General features: G+C 42.0%; 2 protein-coding genes across 12 annotated transcripts in view; one reads left to right on the top strand and one right to left on the bottom strand.

Annotated features, from left to right (window-relative positions):
- Positions 1-14,921, top strand: part of PNKD (PNKD metallo-beta-lactamase domain containing) — a 552,090-nt gene that overhangs the window by 82,698 nt on the left and 454,471 nt on the right. The window lies entirely within an intron of this gene.
- The window catches only part of LOC149127282 (uncharacterized), a 421,278-nt gene that overhangs the window by 381,142 nt on the left and 25,215 nt on the right, over positions 1-14,921 (bottom strand). Inside the window, exon 2 of one of the 10 annotated variants that reach the window (XR_016231897.1) lies at positions 10,232-10,322. The exons of the other annotated variants lie outside the window; for them this stretch is intronic. The gene's annotated coding sequence lies outside the window, so the exon portion shown is untranslated. The remainder of the gene's footprint in view (positions 1-10,231; positions 10,323-14,921) is intronic. 10 annotated transcript variants of the gene reach the window in all.

The following is a 14,921-nucleotide window of genomic DNA, read 5'->3' as shown; positions in this document are numbered from 1 at the left end:
AGGAGGGAGCCCCTGCGATGGGAGTTGTGTCCTTGGAAGAAGAGGGAGATTCAAGGTTGTCTCCTGGGAGGACCATGGAGAAGAGCAGAGGAGGAACCAGGAGGAATCTGCACCCTGTGCTCACGCTCCCCAGCCTCCAGAACGGTAAGAAATCAATCTGTTAGTGAAGACACCTGGTCTGTTACAGTAGCCTGAAGTGACTGAGAAAATGACCACCGACTGTGTGTGTGTGTGTGTGTGTGTGTGTGTGTGTGTGTGTCGTTTGCTTGTGCATTTGTTTGCCTGAATGGATATACACAAATTCCCCACCTCCACCAAGGAGGCTTTGGAGTAGCAACACCCCAGCAACAATGAGCACACACCTGGGTTTCTAAGTCTCATCCTGTACTCAGAGAAACCAGAACTCTGCAGAAGTGGCCACTTCTAAGAGCAGAGTATAAAAAGCGCTGTCAGTCACCAAGCGAGTGACGAGTGTCAGAATACCCACCCATGACTCCTGCTCCTCCCCTTGCTCCCTTCATGTTTGCCTTCGTGGATTTCGAAGAGCTATCATTATTAGGTTTATTCACATTGCTATCTCTTCCGAAGGAATCCACGCCTTTATCATCCGCACTGGTCTACTCAAGCTGCTGTAACAAAATACCCCTGCTGGGCTGCTCTCGCTTCAGAAATGCTCACAGTTGTAGGGGCCAGAAGCCCAAGATCAAAGTGCCCGAGGGCTGGTTTCTGGTGAGGCCTCCCTGTGGCCGGCCACTGTGCTTCCTCTGGGGAGACAGAGGCTGGGCAGGGGAGGGAGATTGAGAGCCTCCGCCTCTTCTCATCCTGTCAGACTCCAGGGCCCTCATGTAACCGCGATTACCTGACAATCTCCAAATACAGTTGCATTGGCGGTTACAACTCCAACATATGACTTTTGTTTTTGGTTTTGGTTTAAGATTTATTTATTTGAGAGTCAGAGTTACACAGAGAGAGAAAAAGAGGCAGAGAGAGAGAAGTCTTCCATCCACTAGTTCACTCCCCAGATGGCTGCAACAGCCAGAGCTGTGCCAATCCAAAGCCAGGATCCTCTTCCAGGGCTCCCATGCGGGTGCAGGGGCCCAAGGACTTGGGCCATCTTCCACTGCTTTCCCAGGCTACAGCAGAGAGTTGGATCAGAAGTGAAGCAGCCAGGACTCGAACTGGTACCCATATGGGATGCCGGCACTACAGGCAACAGCTTTACCCACTACGCCACAGTGCCGGCCTTGCATCCTTACCTTTTCAACCTTTTTCTTGAAATAATACACCATTCACGCATTATTTTATAATCTTCAAATATGCAGTCCCCAGCTTTTGATGGTTTGACTTAGAATTTTTTGACTTTACAGCAGTGTGAAAGCAAACCTAGAGTCTTCTGGTTTTCACTCTCAGTGCAGTGCTTAATAAGGTACATGAGATATTCAATGCTTTAAGACAAAATGGGCTCACATTTGCCCTCCTGTAGGCTAACATAAGTGCTCTGGGCTCATGTAAGGTAAGGGAGGCTAAGCTATGGTGTTCGAGAAGTTAGGTATTTTATATGCATTTCTGACTTCTATTTCATGATTTGATTTCACTAATGGAACACATTGTGCACAGAAAATTTATCAGGATGGACCATATTCTGAGCCCCTAAAAGTAAGTCTTAAAAGGATCTGAGAAATACAAAGTGTTTACTATGACCAAAATGGAATCAGTCAAAACTAGAGAGTAACAATATAATTCCTAAATATTTCGAAACTAAATACTGCTTATCTAAATAATCCATGGGTCAAAGAATGAATCAATAGAGAAATTATAAAACACTTTTTGCTGATGAAAATGAAAACACAACATATTATAACATATGTGATTACTAAGTTATATTTAGGGAGAAATATACAGCACTAAAAGCTATATTAGTAAAGATAGGTCTCAAGCCAATTATTTCATTCATCTTCCACATTAAGAAACTAGAAGGGTGGCATCTCACTTAGCATTTATGACAACAGTTAAGACCTCTGCGTCCCACCTGGATTCAATACCTGGCTGGCTCCAGCACCTGACTCTAGCTTCCTAATGCAGACCTTAGATAAGGCATATCTGGATTTAATTCCTAGCCGCCAGCTTCAGCCAGGCTCAGTCTGAGCTGTTGTGGGCATTTGGGGAGTGAACCAGTGGATGGGAGACAGTCTCTCTCTCTCTCTCTCTCTCTCTCTCTCACACACACACACACACACACACACACACACACACTAGAGAACAAGAGTAAATTCAATCCACTAAGAGGAATACAGAGGCCGGCGTCGCGGCTCAATAGGCTAATCCTCCACCTGCGGCGCCGGCACACTGGGTTCTAGTCCCGGTCGGGGCACCAGATTCTGTCCCTGTTGCCCCTCTTCCAGGCCAGCTCTCTGCTGTGGCCCAGGAGTGCAGTGGAGGATGGCCCAAGTGCTTGGGCCCTGCACCCCATGGAAGACCAGGAGAAGCACCTGGCTCCTGCCTTCAGATCAGCGCAGTGTGCTGGCCGCAGTGCACCAGCCACGGCGGCCATTGGAGGGTGAACCAACAGCAAAAGGAAGACCTTTCTCTCTGTCTCTCTCTCTCACTGTCCACTCTGCCTGTCAAAATAAATAAATAAAAAAAAAATTAAAAAAAGAGGAATACAGAGAATAATAAAGAATATAACCGGCAGAGCCTAGACAGCAGCCAACTCCCACCCTGAAGAGACCCCAGTGTGAACAGACTGCAGTGTGAACAGAGACCGCAGTGTGAACAGAGACCCCAGTGTGAACAGAGACCGCAGTGTGAACAGAGACCCCAGTGTGAACTGAGACCGCAGTGTGAACAGAGACTCCAGTGTGAACAGAGACCGCAGTGTGAACAGACTCCAGTATGAACAGAGACCCCAGTGTGAACAGAGACCACAGTGTGAACAGAGACCCCAGTGTGAACTGAGACCGCAGTGTGAACAGAGACTCCAGTGTGAACAGAGACCCCAATGTGAACAGAGACCGCAGTGTGAACAGAGACCCCAGTGTGAACTGAGACCGCAGTGTGAACAGAGACTCCAGTGTGAACAGAGACCCCAGTGTGAACAGAGACCGCAGTGTGAACAGAGACCCCAGTGTGAGTCACCTGCACAAGAGCTACAGAAGCCAGGTCACTGCCTGTGGACAGAGTCTCCACTGCTCCATTGTCAGGTGGGGATTTGTACCCTGGTGAGACACATCAGTTTTGGTGTGTAGCACCACTAACCTCTCATGGGCCTGGTGTGTAACCCCAAGACTGCACAGACTTGGTGACATGAGACCCTGGTGTTTCTCACCCAGGGCCTTGTGAGTAGCTGAGAAGTTGCCTCTATACCCACTCCTACAACCTTGGGCAGACAGTAAGGAATCACAAGACTCTTGGGAACTCGGTGCCAGGATGATAAAAACCAAGACCAGGCAGATCCCAAGGGTCCCTGTCCCCAGGCTAGCGCCTGCAGACAGAGCCTGTGACCTGCTTCAGTGCCGAGGGGAGAGCTCCATGATCTTGCTTGAGCAGTCTTATACCCCAGCCAGCATCACCGGTGGCTGATAAGTACCGCAGCAAAACACTGCTTAGAATTTCTGGAAGCACAACTACAAACGAAACCAGACTACTAAGACGAATGCTTCAGTGTATTCTAACAGTCATCAGGAATTTCTGTGGAACCATGGTGTCACCTAAAGACCAAAATAAAGTGCCAGAAACCAGTAGCTGAAGTTTCTAAATTCTCAGATGAAGATTTCAAAATAGCTGTTTTAAGGAAACTCAACAAAATTCAAGGGAACACAGAAAAATAATCCAATATTCTAAGGGAAATCTGATAGGTGGAAGTAGTTAGCAGCCGGTGCTGTGGTGCAACAGGTTAAACTGCTGCTCCACGGCACCAGCATCCCATATGGGTGCCAGTTTGAGTCCCGGCTGCTCTGCTTCCAACCCAACTCCCTACTAATGTGCCAGGGAAAGCTGCAGAGGATGGCCCAAGTCCTTGGGCCCCTGCACCCACATGGGAGACCCACAGGATCCTGGCTTTGGACTCACCCAGCTCCAGCTGTTAGAATCATTTGGGGAGTGAACCAACAGATAGAAGTTCTCCCCCACCCTTTAAATATTTTTAAAGACAGAGACGATGGCAGAAAACTTCCCAAACCTGAAGAAAGATGGAATTATCTGGGTATAGGAAGGTCAAAGGTGACTAGTCCAATTCAACCCCACCAACTCTACCCCAACATATACTATACTCAAGCTCTCCGATGTTAAAAGACAAAAAAAGGGTTCTCAAAGTTGCAAGAGAAAGGAAGAAAATAATACATTAAGGGGTCGCAACTCACCTGACTGAGGACTTCTCAGCAAAACCCATATGGGCCAGGAAGGAGTGGGATGAGACTTACATTAGGAGAAAACAAATTTGCCAGCCAAGAATACTGGATCCAGCAAAGCTATCTCTAGATGAGAGAGACACAAAGGCATTCTGAGACAAACAAAATGAGAGACTAACACCATCAGGCCTGTGCTACATGAAATTTTAAAGAGACCTCTTCAAATGGAAAGAAAGAGATGCTAAAAAGTAAAATGAAAATATCAGGACACTCAAGGTAAGAGTATCCCAACAAATGCAGAATGACCCACTATTGCAAACATGGTAAATAAATCATTTATATCTTTACCGTGAAGACTTTAAAATGGCAATTACTGCACTAAAATGTTGAGACTGGCAATATGAAAACAGGTCAAATGTAACATCAAAAACAAAATGGAGCACAACCGTAGGGTGGCTTATCACAATTTCTTATCTCTTTGTTCTGCTTCTCTCTTATTTTTATAATCAATGGTATCATTTCACAATATTTCTTTCGAGCCAAAAGAAATTTTTTTAAACCTCAAGGTAACCACAAAGCAAAACATATACACAGACTCACCAAACATAATAAGCCAGGAATCAAAGTATGCCACTAGAGAAAATCACATAACCACAAATGAAGATTGTAATTTAGGGACAAAGAAAGAAAGGAACTACTATAAAAAATAAGAAACAAGTATCAAAATTGCAGTAGTAAGATCTCCCCAATCAATAATTACCTGACATGTCAATGGACTATACTCTCCAACTAAAAGAATAACTAAGTGGAGTAAAAAAACTGGACCCAACTACATGTTGCTTACAAGACTCTCACTTCACCTCCAAGGACACACACAGACTGAAAGTAAAAAGATGGAACAAGATATTCCACACAAAAGGGATCCAAAACAAATCACAAATAGCCATACTTCTATCAGATAATAGATTTTAAATTGAAAGCAGTAAAGAGAGACCAGAAAGGTCATCAAATAATGATAAAGGGTTCAATCCAGTAACAGGAAATAACACTTGTAAACACATATGCACCCAAAAATGAAACACCCAAATATATAAAGCAAATATTAATAGAACTAAAGGGAGAGAGAGACTTCTATAAAATAATAACACCCCATTTACAGAAATGGATAGATCACCTAGAGAGAAAATCAACCAAAAAACAGCAGAGTTAAAGTGCACCCTGGGTCAATTAGACCAAAAGACATCATCAGAGCTTTCCATTCAACAGCTGCAGAATACTTTCTCCCCAACAGCATGTGGAACATTTTCCAGGATAGATCATATAGCAGGTCACAAAAGTATCTTTTCTGACCACAAAGCAGTAAAACTAGAAATCCACAAGAAAAATGCAAACCACAAATATATGGAAATTAAATAATTTACTCCTGAACAACCAACGGATCAAGTAAGAAATCAAAGAGGAAACTTAAAATTTTACTGAAATAACATAAAATGGGAATACAACATACCAAAACCTATGGGATATAGCAAAAGCAGTACTTAGATGGAAGTTTATAAGTTTATAACAATCAATGCCTATATCAAAGTTATCATTTCACCTCAAGGAACTAGCAAAACAAAAATAAAATCCAAAATTGATAGAAGGAAAGAAATGAGACTCAGAGCACAAATAAATGACATAGAAATTAAACCAAAAAAAAAGAAAAAAAAGAAAAAAATCAATGAAACAATTCTTTGAAAAGATAAACAAAATTGATAAATCCTTAGCTAGACTAACCAAGAAAAAAGAGACAAGTTTCAAATACATGCAATTGGAAATGAAAATGGAGACATTACCACTGACAACACAGAAAAAATGAAGGATTGTTAGAGCTTACTATAAACAATGATATGGCAACAAATTTGATAACTAGAAGAAAAGAAGAAATTCTTGGACACATATACCTTACCCAGATTTGATCATCATAAGGAAATAGAGTACCTAAAGATATAACAAGTAGCAAGACTGAATCGATAATTTAAAAATCTTCCAACAAAGAAAAGCCCAGGACCAGCTAGATGGCTTTACTACTGAATCCTCCAAACATTTAAAGAATTAACTCCAAACCTTCTTAAATTATGTCAGAGAACAGAAGAGGGAGATTCCTCCAAATTCATTCTATGATGCCAGCATTACCTTGATACCAAAACCAGACAAGGATACAACTATAGGTCAATATCATTGATGAACACAAATGCAAAAATTCTCAACAAAATACGAGCAAACCAAAACCAACATGACATTAAAAAGATCACTCACCATGATTAAGGAAGATTCATCTCAGGGATGCAAGGATGGTTGAAGACATAGAAATCAATAAATATGACACACTATATCAACAGAATGAAGGACAAAATATCATATAATCATTTACACAGATGCAGAGAGGACATTTTATAAAATTCAACATCTCTTCAAGACCAAATTAGGTACAGAAGGAACATACCTCAACATAATAAAGGCCATATATTACAAGCCAGAGTTAACATCATATTGAATGGGGAAAAGCTAAAGGCTTCCTCTAAGATCTGGAACAAGACAAAAATGCTCACACTCACTATTTTTATTCAACATAGTACTAGAGGTCCTGGCTAGAATAATTAGGCAAGAGAAAGAAATAAAGGGTATCTAAATTGGAAAGGAGAAATTCAAACCATTACTATCTGCAGATGACATGATCAAATATAGAAAAACCCAAGGACTCCAATTAAAAGCTGTTGAAACTAATAAATTCCGTAAAGATACAGGATAAAAAGTTGAGGAGTAAGCCAGCAAATGGAAGATTTCTGTCTCTTGTCGATCGTTCTGTCTCTCTGCCTTTGAAATAAAACAAAAATAAATTAACTTTTTAAAAAAGGAAATTCTTCAAATTCATTTTATGAAGATTATATAACATTGGTATGAAAACATGATAAAGAGGCTGGTGCTGTGGTGCAGAGGGTTAAAGCCCTGGCCTGAAGTGCCGACATCCCATATGGGCACCGGTTCCAGTCCCAGCTGCTCCTCTTCTGATCCAGCTCTCTGCTATGGCCTGGGAAAGCAGTAGAAGATGGCTCAAGTCCTTGGGCCCCGCACCCCCATGGGAGACCTGGAAGAAGCTCCTGGTTCCTGGCTTCAGATCTGCGCAGCTCCAGCCGTCGTGGCCATCTGGGGAGTGAACCAGCAGATGGAAGACCTCTCTCTCTCTCTCTACCTCTCTTTGTCTTTCAAATAAATATAATAAATCCTAAAGAGAAAAAAAGAAAACATGATAAAAATCACACACACACACATGCAAGAAAACTTTATATCAATCTCACTATGGATGGATACAGATATAGAGATACAATAGACATAGACATGGATATAAACATAAATATGGACAGAGATACAGATATGGATTTGGATACAGATAAGAATATTGATATACAGATATAGATGGATATGAATATGGATATATAGACAAAGATAGTGGCATAGACATGGATATAGATACAGAGATAGATATAGACATAAACATAATATAGATACCAAAATTGGAAATGAAAAATTGACGAAGATTATGAGCACATTAAAAATAAAACACCAACATTTCCACTTCTGGTAAGGGAATAAAGCACTAAGAAATTAATCCTTCTATAAATAGTAATTCTAAACTGGGGGAAGTTTTTTAAATAAACCAACTGGGATGGGTGTTGTGGTACAGCTGGTTAAGTCACCACTTGGGACTTCAGCACCCCTGGCAAAGTGCCAGCTACTTCTCTTTCAATCCACCTTCCTACTAATGACCCTGGGAGGGCAGTGGATGATGGCCTAAGCACTTGGATTCTGCCACATGTGCGGAGACCTGGATGGAATTCCAGGCTCCTGGCTTTGGCGTGCTCCAGCCCTGGTGGTTGCACATGGAAGACCTTTCTTCTCTCTCCCTCTGTGACTCTGCCTTTCAAAAAAAAAAAAATCAAACAAACCTTTAAAAATAAAATAAATCAGGATCCAAGATGGCTGAATAAGGAAAAGACGTGATGATTTTGACCACAGGAAGACAACAGAAGAAAAGTGGAGTAACTGCATTCCCAGCGGAGAGTTGTAGAGAAATTTGCAGTAGTAATTCTACAGAAAGAAGAGAAACATCATGGAACATTGCAGACAGTACAAACACACAGCAGCAAGAGGAGACATCACCAGCAACTCCCACCAGCTGAGGGGCTGGAGGAGATGCCATCTTGTCAGAGTAAGGTGAGAGGAGCCTGTGGCAGCCGGTGTCATGTAACACTGCCAGAGGGAGAACCTTGTGGACCACTCTGACTCTGAATCCAATCTGGTGGGCAGGGTGCCCACCGAGCCCCTTGAAGAGAGAGCACAGTGCCTGATTCCCATCCCGCCACAAGGGTGCCTCCCAGCGACTAGCAGGGAGGAAGCACCATATAAATAAGGGGTATACAGGCTGCGGCAGCTGGAACACACGTGCATGCAATTAGGGGATTTTATCAAAGGGACAAATCTGTGGTCTCTGCTGTCTTTTAGACCGGTCTGGAGAGCTGGCAGGAGATGGGGCACCCACTTAAGCCTGGGAGGCACTCCCCACCCCTCACTCTATCACAGGCACGAACACTCAAACTGCCAAAGGCAGAACACCAACAGGTAGTTGACTCTGGAACATGTCTGCTCTCTCCTTGTGCAGAGCAGGCTCATGCAGATGAGAGCTGATCCCCTTCTCCCTGTGACTGTGGGAGCCCTGTGCATTATGACTGTGGGAATCCTGACTGCACAGTATGGCATGGGATGGAGCTGGGTCTCTGGGCAAACGCTGTGTCTGGATTTAGAGGCTCAGAATTCCCTCAGTACCGGGAGTGGAACATTGCGGGGAGTTCCGTGCTCACACTGAGGACTGCACAGATCCTTTGTGCAGTTCATGTAACTATGTGGGTGGGGTTTATAGCCACTGTGGCTTGCCCCAAGCATTGACCACCTTGGCAGAGAGGTGAGGCTGTGATCACACCAGCAGATGTGATCCCCCTGCTGACAATAACAGAGACCTACCATGCCATACTTGGATGTCACCCTGGACTTCTGCATCACATCCAAGACTGACCAGAGCTCTCTGGCCCCACCCTGCACAACCTCTGAATATCCACAGAAGGAGAAGACACTCCACTAAGCCACAGAGGCACATTTCAAATGTAAAAACCATCAAAGGAGAAAACCAACAAGCGTTTCCATAAATGCCTAAAAATAAATGTAGAAATACAAGAAACAAGAACAAGGAAGACAATATGACATGCCAAAAGGAACACAAAAACACTTCAATATTAGAATGTAAAGACAGAGAGCACGGGGCAGTGCTGTGGCTTAATGGGTAAAGCCACTGCCTGAAGTGCCAGCATCCTATATGGGCGCCAGTTCAAGTCCTGGCTGCTCTACTTCCGATCCAGTTCTCTGCTATAGCCTGGGAAAGCAGTAGAAGATGGTCCAAATTCTTGGGCCCCTGCTCCCACATGGGAGGCCCAGAAGAAGCTCCTGGCTCCTGGCTTCAGATCAGCGCAGCTCCAGCCATTGCAGCCATCTAGGGAGTGAACCAACAGATGGAAGACCTCTCTCTCTCTCTGCCTCTCCTTCTCTGCGTAACTCTGAATTTCAAATAAAATAAATAAATCTTAAAAAAAAGAGAGAGAGAGAAGATTCCAAGATTGTGGAATAGGGAAGAAGCATACTGCTCTAGTCTAAGGGAAGATAGTTTAAAAAGGGGGGGAAGGAGTACAATCTCAGATAATGGTTAGGGAGAAAACTAAAGAGGAAATTCCATGCAAATTAGAGGGACAAATTACAGGGACAAATTAGAAGGACACATGAAGTTTGTGGATACATACAACTCAGGCCCCAGCAGCTGAGAGACGCAGCACCAACTTTGGAGAGTGAGGTGAGACCAGACAGCAAGCAGTCAAGTCACTGGAGATAAAGCTGTGGGGAGAGCTTGGTGTAAGTCCAGTTTGGAGCACTGTGGAGGGACAGTGAACCTGCCAACCCAGAGGGAAAAAAAGGGGGCACATTTCTCTCTCGATGACCACCCAGTACCTGCATCCTGTCACTAGCCAAGAGAGAGCAGGCGCCATTTTGGACATTCGTAAAAGCTGCACCAGCTCATATCTGCATACCCAGTAACCAGACAAGAGGAGATGCCTGAGTATGGCTGGGAAAACTGACAGGGGGCTTGATGCTTGTGACTGTGGGAATCTAGTGTGCTGGGACTGTGAAAACACTGTAGCTGTGTGGCTGCGTGAGCAGGTGCAGACAAGTTTCCCTGATGAACATAGACGCAAAAATCCTCAACAAAATACTAGCCAATTGATCATTAGAAGATCATTCACCCAAACCATGTGAGATTTATCCCTATGATAAGGTATGAAGGAATGTTTCACCATTTGTAAATCAATCAATGTGATACAGCACATTAAGAAACTGAAGAACAAAAATCATATGATTATCTCAATAGAAGCAGAGAAAGCATTTGATAAAATACAACACCCTTTCATGATGAAAATTTTAAGCAAATTGGGTATAGAAGGAACATCCTTTAATACAATCACAGCTATTTATGACAAACCCACAGCCTATTGAATGGGGAAAAGTTTGGAAGCATTACCACTAAGATCCAGAACCACATAAGGATGCCTGCTCTCACCACAGTTATTCAATATAATCCTGGAAGTTTTAGCCAGAGCCATTAGGCAAGAGAGAGAAATCAAAGAGATACAAACTGGGAAGGAAGAAGTCAAACTATCCCTATTTGCAGATGGCATGATTCTATATATAAGGCATCAAAAAGATGCCACTAAAAGACTACTGGAACTCATAGAAGAGTTTGGTAAAGTAGCAGAATATAAAATCAATACAAAAAATCAATAGCCTTTGTATATACAGACAATGCCACAACTGAGAAAGAACTTCTAAGATCAATCCCATTTACAATACCTACAAAAAAAAATCAAATACCTTGGAAAAAGTTTAACCAAGGATTTCAAAGATCTTTATGATGAGAATTACAAAACATTAAAAAAGAAATAGAAGATATCAAAAAATGGGAAAATCTTCTATGTTCATGGATTGGAAGAATCAATATCATCAAAATGTCCATACTACCAAAATCAATCTACAGATTCAATGTGATACTAAACAAAATACCAAGGACATTCTTCTTAGATGTAAAAGAAACAATGCTGAAATTGATATGGAAACACAGGAGACCCTGAATAGCTAAAACAATCTTATACAACAAAAACAAAGCTGGGGGCATCACAATATCAGATTTCAAAACACACTACAGAGCAGTTATAATCAAAACAGTCTTGTACTGGTATAAAAACAGATGAAAAGACCAATAGAACAGAAAATAAACTCCAGAAATCAACCCATGAATCTACAACCAACTTATCTTTGACAAAGGAACTAAAATCTCAAAATGAATCAAAGACATAAATCTATGACCCAATACCACCAAATTATTAAAGAACATTGGGGAAATCCTGCAAAACATTGGCATAGGCAAAGAGTTCTTGGAAAAGATCCCAGAGGCACAGGCAATCAAAGCCAAAATTGATGAATGGGATTACATTAAATTGAGAATCTTTTGCACTGCAAAAGAAACACCCAGAAAAGTGAAGAGGCAACCAACAGAATGGGAGAAATTATTTGCAGACTATGCAACTGATAAAGGATTAATTTCCAGAATATATAAAGAGCTCAATAAACCCATCAAAAACAAACAGAAAACCCCAGTTAAGAAATGGACAAAGGACTTAAACAGGCATTTTTCAAAAGAGGAAATCCAAATGACCAATTGACACATGAAAAAATGCACAGGATCACTAGCCATCATGGAAATGCAAATCAAAATCACAATGAGGTTCCACCTCACTCGCATTAGAATGGCTTTCATACAGAAATCAACAAACAAATGCTGGCTAGGGTATAGGGGGGAGGTACCCTAACCCACTGTTGGTAGGAATGTAAACTGGCCCAGCTACTGAGAAGACACTATGGAGATATCTCAGAAATATGAAATACAGCCATCGCACTCCTGGGAATTTATCCAAAGGAAATTATATCAACATATGAAAAAGTTATCTGTACCCTCATGTTTATTGCACATTAACTCACAATAACTAAGATATGGAATCAACCCAGATGTTCATCAACTGATGATTAGATAAAGAAAATGTTTAATATATACTCTATGGAATACTACTCAAGCATAAAAAAGAACAAAACCCAGTCTTTTGCAACAAAATAGATGTAACTGGAAACCACTATGCTTAGTGAAATAATCCATTCCTAAAATGATAAATATCATGTTTTCCCTGATTTTTGGTAACTAATATACAGAGTACAAAAAGTAATGTATATGAGTGAAATCTGTATTTTGAAATTTGATTGCTGTTTACAGCCCTTGTCTATACTCTTAAGGAACAGTGGTTTTTCTACTTAATACTTTTGATTTCTTTATTTAGTGAAGCATTAAGCTTGTAATTATAATTATAAAATAAACTGAAAGGATGTCATTGTGAAGATTAAAAGGAGAGTACAGCCTTGTGGCATAATGGGTTAAGCTGCTGCCTGTGACACCCAGCCCATATGGGTGCTGGTTCAAGTAGAATCCCAGCTGCTCCACTTATGATCCAGCTCCCTGCTAGTGAACTTGGAAAAGCAGCAGAGGATGGTCCAAGAGCTTGGACTTCTACCACCCATGTTGGAGACTCGGATGAAGCTCTTGGCTACTGGCTCCAGTCTAGCCCAGCTCTGGGCATTGCGGCCATTTAGAGATTGAACCAGTAGATGGAAAATCAATATCAATCTCTCTCTCTCTCTCTCTCTCTCTCTCTCTCTCTTCCTATCAGTAACTCTGCCTTTGAGATAAATAAAAATTAATCTTTTAATAATTAAAAAGAAACAATAAAGGAAGAAGGAGGGAGGGTAGGAGCAAGGGCAGGAGGGAGGGTAGTACAGGAAGTATCATTATCCTCTTAAATCTGTATACATGAATTACATGAAACTTATTATCTTATATAAATAAAAAATAAACCAACTACCTGGAGGATCTGACGAGTGAACAGAGGCAGAAGGAAGTGGCAGACACAGGTGAGCTTCGTACTTTGTGACTTTATTCTCAAGTAGCTGCCACCATCAGCAGTGGCTCTGGGCAGCAAAGTCTGCTAGAAGAGCACACCACACTCTCACAGAAGGTGCCAGAAGCAGCTCTGGGAAACCAGGGCTGCCAGAGAGTGAGGAGCATCCCCAGCAAGGATAAAACCAAAGAAAGACCCCAAAAATCTGTGCCTAAATCTGCCCAAGTCTCTGGCTCCCCTGAAACGAGAGTGCTCAGGGCAAACTAGTGGGAGTCTGCCCTGAGATCTCAATTCCACTCACACCCAGCAAGACAGAGGACTGGGACTTTTCCAAGTTAAATGCTTGAGGAAACCAAACATCAACACTATTTGGGACAACGTAACAAAATCCAGAGCTGCCACAACACAGCAATCAAAATGCCTGGGATACCATTTCAAGTAAGTTACATGAAAAGAGCGAAAAAACAGACCCCATTCTGAAGGGGAAAGGCAATAAACTGGAGGTCAGTCCTGAGAAGGACCAGATACTGGGATGAACAGATGAGGACCCGAAGTGGCCGTTATAACCATGCTCAGTTGATAAAATGGAAACCTGCTCAAAATATGTGAAAAGATCAGAAATAAAGGAAAACAGAAGAAAAATAAAAACTAACCAGAAATAAATTTTATTGGAAAAATTCTGTATCTGAAATTTTAAAATTCAATGGGTACTGGGGCAGCCACTGGACACAGGGTTTAATCCATGGCTTGGGGCACCCACCTCCCATATCAGAGTGCCTGGATTTGAGTCCCATACTTCCAGTTCCAGATTGCTGCTGATGCACACCCAGGAAGGCAGCAGATGATGGCTCAAACACTTAGGTCTCTCCCATTTACGTGGGACACTAAGATTGAATTCCTAGCTCCTAGATTTGTCCTGGGCCAGCCTCAGCATTGGAAGCATTTGGAGAGTAAATCAGCAGATTAAAAGATATCTGTCTCTATGTTTCTACTTTTCAAACAAAAATAAGCAAAATTTTAAATATTTTAAAAACTCACTAGGTGGGCTTATTTGTAAAACGCACATAATGGTGGAAGAAGTCAATGGACTTGAAGAAACCAACCAATCTGAAGAAGATGGGGTGAGACTAGTGAAAATTAGCAGGTCCTCAAAGACTTATAGAACAGTTTCAAAAGGCCTAATAGCAGTGAAGTTCCCACAGGACAGAAGACAAAGAATGCAACAGAAAAAGTATTTGAAGAAGAAGACCTTCCCAAATTTGCCAAAAGACATGAACATGCAGATTCCAGAAATTCAGCAAACACCAAACCAGAAATGTTCAAAATTAAACCATTGCTGGCTTCATCATGGTGAACCTGATGAAGCTGGAGAAAAAGATTTAGAAAGCAACCAGAGGAAAATGAAACATTCACTGTGACAACAACCTGATTGACACCA

Source organism: Oryctolagus cuniculus, chromosome 3 (assembly GCF_051225735.1).
Source record: "Oryctolagus cuniculus isolate XC-2025 breed Fujian yellow rabbit chromosome 3, ASM5122573v1, whole genome shotgun sequence".
Lineage (NCBI taxonomy): Eukaryota > Metazoa > Chordata > Mammalia > Lagomorpha > Leporidae > Oryctolagus > Oryctolagus cuniculus.
This window is presented reverse-complemented; position numbering and strand designations above follow the sequence as displayed.